This window comes from Dendronephthya gigantea, unplaced genomic scaffold, assembly GCF_004324835.1.
Source record: "Dendronephthya gigantea isolate DGI-Jeju-01 unplaced genomic scaffold, DenGig_1.0 000117F, whole genome shotgun sequence".
Taxonomy (NCBI): Eukaryota; Metazoa; Cnidaria; class Anthozoa; order Malacalcyonacea; family Nephtheidae; genus Dendronephthya; species Dendronephthya gigantea.
This window is the reverse complement of record NW_021163127.1, coordinates 263,296-269,871: the sequence shown is the minus strand read 5'-3', so window position 1 is coordinate 269,871 and position 6,576 is coordinate 263,296. Positions and strand designations below refer to the sequence as shown.

Genomic DNA, 6,576 nt, shown 5'->3' with positions numbered 1-6,576 from the left:
TCAACAGTTGTCTGACATATGGATGTTGTCCAAAACTATTTCCATTGGGTCATACTGAAGATAGTGCACTGCAAGCAGTGTTCACAGCACTATATCCTAGACCACAATTAGCCAAATTAGATGTATCCTTCTGGTATTGCAGAAAATCTCCCACTGTTTGGAATAGGTGTTGCACTGTTACTGTGTTGCAGAAATCTTCTGACAAGTGGCAAGCCGGCAGCCATATCGTTTTGTGGAAAGGATGAATCTTTTGTAAGTTGTAAGAAAGGTAGGGTAACTTCTGTTGTGGGAGAATGGCAATCAACATTTGCATCAACTTCGGACACTAGATTTGTATGGACCAGTCTGGAACAATCAACAGCCCTGTAGCACATTGGTCTTGTATTTGCTGTAGAACTTGTGTGATTAAACTAAGACATAAGAAAACATCATAATTTCTCCAATTAAGTGAAAAGGGATCTATGCTTATGGCCTGGGGTTCGGGCTGGTATGACACATACCGTTCCACCTAATGGTTAAGTCTGGATGCAAAATGATTGACACAGGGATTTAGGTGCATCCTTGCAACAATAGTATTAAAGACAGATTTGTCAAGCATCCACTCAGTTTCATCTCTGAGTTTTCATCACTCCCTGTCAGCTGCATTATTCTCACAACGAGGGATATGGGCAGCTGATAACTAGACATGATGGGTGATACACCACTCCCAATACATTTGGTGATATTATTACACAACCCTGAATGACTAGTTCCCATATGGGTAACACACCGTACAGCTGTAGTGTGATATATCAATCAAGACTTTGACATGTTTATGTTCTACAATTGTCTTAAAGGATTGTAAGGTATTGAATATAGTAAGCAACTCCAAACAATTAATATAGAGAGTTTTCTCAGATAGAGAACCAATGCCCCCCACAGGTAATGTTCTGGAAGACCTAACCTAACCTACAAGAGAGGCATCAGTATTAATTATGATATCTGGGTAACCATGGATTACATTATAGAATGTGGGAATGAATTTGACCCAGCATTGTAGTTCTGCAAGCTTGAGATAACTGCATATATCAGTCAAAATTACCATGAGATCGCCTGAGAGTTTGTCCTTTCATTTTCTAAGCCTAAATAGTATAGGACCCCAAACATTACACCTGGGAAGGTAGCAACAATGAGGCCAATAACACGGGACACCTCTCTAATTATCACTTTATTTGCTTTGTCTATCCATTTTATCTCGGCCTTTGCTAGCTGATTGGATGAGTTTATGTGATATTATCTGTGTTGACTACTATTCTTCCTTCTGGGAAATTGATCTTCTGGAGAATAACAAGTCAGTAACTATCATCCATAAGTTGAAGGCACAGTTTGCCAGACATGGGATTCCAGAGACGTGTATGTCAGATAACTGACCTCAATACAGTTCTGAGGAGTTCAAGCAATTCAGCCAGCAGTGGAAGTTTCAACACATCACCAGCTCTTCCACAAATCCTCAAAGCAATGGTAAAGTCGAAACAGCAGTGAAATCGGCCAAGACCATAATGAAGAAAGCTAAGAAGGCGGGACCGATCCATATCTTGCTCTCCCCCCAGTATAGAAATACCCCAACACAAGTTTTAGACAGCAGCCCAGCGCTGTGTCTAATGAGCAGACAGACATGTACTCTGTTACTATCGTTACTAGCATTGTTGGAGCCAGTAGTCTTTAAGAACATAGGGAGAAACAATAAGCCAGTACAACCAAAGAGCAAAAGATCTATGAAAGCTATGAACTGGTGATACAGTGAGGCTTTTCCACCAGGCGACAGACAAAATCAAGCAGTGAAGGGGCGGGTGAATGGCTAAGTTGGACCTTATTCATTCGAAGTAGAGACCTAGAGTTGAGCATTATATCGGCGAAATCGGTGCCATCTTTGAAGAACCAAGGAAGATTTTAACCAGGCTGAATCTGCAGTTAAGTTGCACAGCAGATTGTCTACACTGTTAGATTGTGTTCCTGAGACAAAGCCAGAGCCACCATCGAAGCCAACGCCAGTAGCATCGCCATTACGACAATCATCGGCACCTGAACTGTTAGTGACGAATTCGAATCCACCTGCAACCGAAGGTGTTACAATACTCAGATAACTGATGTAGGAGCAATTGTGGACATTGCTATGGAAACATATACATATGTTTTATTTGTTTTATAAAGAAGGGATGTTATGTATAAGTGTTAATTAGGTTCATAAGTATGTATAAGGGAGGTTATGTATAAATGTTAACTAGCTTCATAAGTATGTATAAGTTCATAATTACGTATATTTAAGCTTTTGGATTTTGCTCAAGAGATGATTATTAAACTAGGAGTTACTATTGAAAGGAGATTGCTGCCTTCAACTTAAATACATGTTATGCAACGTAATTGCAGCTTCAAACAATCAGAAGAATAGAGCAATAGTCTATTGTTCCTCTGTGATACTTCAGGTAGCCGAAAAGTATTTGTGTCCAAATACTTTTGAGCTACCTAGGGTGATACTATGTAATTGCAATTTGAGCATAGGTGGCATAACAATAGCACTCTATCATGGGTCGTGATGTACTGCTGTTGTTGGGCTACTGTTTTGAGATGTCAAAATTCATTAAAGCATTAGCAAAAAAACACTCCCATTTTACATCTTTGCAATAAATTTGAATTTGAAGTTGCAATAGAAATTGCATAATGTAAAATGGCCTTTAGATAATAAGTTTTGGGTTTAACACATACAAATGCTAGCAAACTAGACAAAAATAACAAAGAACAAATAGTTTTTTAATACTATTACATGCTATAGTAACAAAGAAAAACTGGTAGAAATGTCACTCTAACCTTACTTTATTATGTAAATAGTTAATGGATGGATGCAACAGCTTTTTGGACCATGTTGCAATTTTGACACTTGAGTGCTGTCCCTTGAAGTTGGGCTGTTTTTCTCCCACATTTCATACATGGCTGGTAATTTGAAATGGACTCAACGCCAATGATGCTTGCAAACACCTCAGTGGTTGAAAACATTTGCATGTCTTCTACCACACTATCTGAAAAACTATCAACTTCTGCAGATGAAAACTGGCCAGATTCAGGGGTGTTGAGGTAAATTGATACAAAAAAAGACCAAAGCTACGAGCTGTAAATTTTACGAAACATTTTGTGAATATATCTATTTTAACCCGGCTTTTTCTGAAAGGGTAGAATGCGTGGACAATGAAAGCACACCAGAATGCTAGATACTTACAATTAGATTGCTTCGAAGATGCCATCTTTGACTTTGATCTTTATTTTAGTATGTTTTTATATAAACCTAGATGACAAAATATTCTTGTCACAGGAAGTGTAAGGCATAGTTCAAACACTGAACTACTTATCTCCTAACGTAATGCAAATGAGGCACATGCAAATTTGGACTTACGAAACGAGCCTAAATGTGAGGTTTTTTGGAAACATTTTATAACGGCGTTTAAAAGAAATCTAAATATTTTTATGACTGGTAACAGCCTTTAGTTAGCTTTTAGTTGGAGGCAATATGTGATGGAGATTACGAAAATAAATTATGGATTTTCCAACCTTTGCAGTGAACTCTACAAACGCTGAAGACGAAGACGGGAAAAGGAAGGGTCAGGATCATTCACTGTGCATGATCAGGGAACTCAATACCAATGTCACATGATAGAAAAATGATACAGCAAAAGCATAAATTGCAGATGCCTCATTTGCTCTGACCGCGCTATCGTTTTATAGATTTGTTTAGTTTGTTGACGTGTCAAGAATAGTGTATTATATAATTCTTTCAATATAATGCATAATCATAGAGTTTACAATAAGACGATTTTTTTATTAGAGAAGTTTCAGACCTCCTGTTTTACAAAGCATCATTTGACATATTAAATAGACAAAGATCACACACATCACATCACATTACATTATAATTAGTTAACATTACATTACACATCACATACATCACAACACGATAATTGAATTTATCTGACAAATAACATATAGGATTCAAAATAAGAAGTTTTTTTGAGAAGTTTCAGACCTCCTGTTTTTCAAAGTATTTTTCACATGTTAAATAGACAAAGACCAAACATCACATTGCATCATTAGGTAACATTACATTACACATCACAAAAAAATAATTGAATTTATCCGACAAATAACACTGTATGTATGTATGTATTTTGCCCAACGTCCAAACAACGAATGTTAATCTTTATCACATTTAGTACATTATAGACATGGCTAGTATATACCCTCCCTAGTCAATGTAAATTACTTGATGAATTTGTTCGTTAAGCCTTTTCTGGAAAGTGGCATTATCGTCTTGCACACTGAAAATCTCTTCAAAGAATACCCCTTTTACTGTAAATGCTCCAGAATTAGCTTTTTCTTTGACAAAAGATTTGTAGTACAACACTGTAAATAACCAATTAAATGACGTTATTTGGAACTACCAGGTCCATGACGCTGAATGAATTTGGTTCAGTTGTCCACGACTGACAAGTAACAGTGTATTGTATTCCTCTTCCGGTATTAGTCTGTTTTTCCGCGCATGTTTTCTCAGTGGCTTTTCTGCATGATTCATTTTCTAAAGATAAGTGCACATCATAATTGTGATAATATTTGTCCAGATTCAGGGTGCCCATGCCTCCAAAAAGTTTTTGAACAAGAGTTTTTAATCTCTCCGACGAATTTTTGAAAGAGATCCTCAATCGCAGGTTCATCGGGTTTTCATTATTGACTGTAATCCAATTGTTTGAACAGGGTAAGTTCTAACTAATCCAGTTGCGTTTTCATTTTTTTTGCAGAAGTAGAAATCTACAAAACAGAAGAACATAAATTTTAGAATACACTAGGGAAGTGAAGGACAGAAACTTTAAGAAAATTTAAAAACCCTTACCATATGACGTGTTGACAATCATATTTTCATACATACAGTGACAATATGACATTGATGAAATAATATGCAATTAATAAAGAAATAAAATAATCCTTTGGGAGAAAGAAAAACTCGGCTCCAAAACACCAGAGGCACTTGTGCAAACAATGTGGTGGTTACTTACTCGGCACTTTGGTCTTCGGGGCAGGCAAGAGCATCACCAAATGAAAATGGACGACTTCAGCATTGTCAAAGCGGACAATAGCGTTGCGTACATACAATACAAAGAAGGGCCAACGAAGACCAGACAAGGCGGTTTGAATTGCAAGCCTCGAAATTTCCAACCACGAATGTTTCAAACAGAAGGAGAAAGATGCCCAGTCGCTTTATTTTGGGAGTACGTAAGCCGAAGGGCTTTAAGTTTGCAGCAGTAAACCGGCCCATTTTATCTCTTGGTGAAAACCAACAGACGACCTGACGACCACATTTGGTACAAAGTTCAGCCGATGGGAGTAAACAAGATCGATTCAATTATGAAAAATATTGTATTTGGCACGAGTTTGGAATGTAGTGGTAAAAAATTTTCAAACCACAGCGCCCGTAAAACAGTGGTTGGGAAGCTGAAAAAGGCAAACCTTGAAAGGTCCGACATTGCAAAGGTTACTGGCCACAGAAAAATACAATTACTGGATGACTACGACGAAGCTGACGAGCAGGAGCAACAAAATCTTTCCTTGGCAATTTCAAGAAGGAATTATACACCAGAAGAGAAACGGCGAAGCTCATCCATAGCCAACATCATGCCCAAACAATCGACAATGAATTCTCAAGCCCACAATATGATAAACACTTTCCATGGCTGCAATGTGACATTCAAACTCAGCAACAGATCGCCAGTATCTACAGCCAACCAATCAAGGAAACGACGATTTCACATAATCGAGAGTGATTCAGACACTGAATAAACATTTATTGGACTGTTAGTATTGTTATTGTGAAAAGTTAAAAACGTTGAAACAGTTTTATTTTGACACGAATTGAAATGAATTTTGTTAATTGAATAAATTATTTATCATATAATTAGGTACCACGTGTCTCATAATTTTATGTATATCATTAATTGGTAATAGCATAATTTCTCGTGCAATTCGGAAGAACATGCACTTGTGAGTTTTTCAAAGACTTCAAATACTCGTCCTTCGGACTCGTGCAATTTGAAGTCTTAGAAAAACCCACTCGTGCATGTTTTTTCCGAATTGCACTCGAAACTATGCTATTACCTATACAAATGCCATGTGTAATTTCAAACTCTATGGTTTGTCAATTTAAAATGCACTGCTATAATGGAATGTACATGTAGTCTGTGTGCTAGGTGGTTTTTTTCCTCAAGCCTGTACTGTAAATTAGCTGATGATTTCAAGCTAGTTAATCGTTCACATGTCATGGGTTCAATGATGCAAGATGAAAGCAATCTCACTCTACTTATGGCAATGTATGAAACTCCAGCAGCTCTTTCTGTTTTTCCAATATCTATCCAAGCTTTTGGAAGAGTAAGTCCTTGGCTCTTGTGTATTGTTAGAGCCCAAGCAAGTCTTAGAGGCAGCTGTTGCCGCTCATGAAAACCAGTTTCTGATTGTGAGGAGACCGTGATTGGGCATATTGGAACGCAAGATGGTTTGTTCACA

General features: G+C 37.4%; 1 pseudogene; it reads left to right on the top strand.

Annotated features, from left to right (window-relative positions):
- The first annotated feature begins 5,010 nt into the window (after positions 1–5,010).
- On the top strand, positions 5,011–5,856 carry LOC114535398 (annotated as a pseudogene).
- The last annotated feature ends 720 nt before the right edge of the window (positions 5,857–6,576 follow it).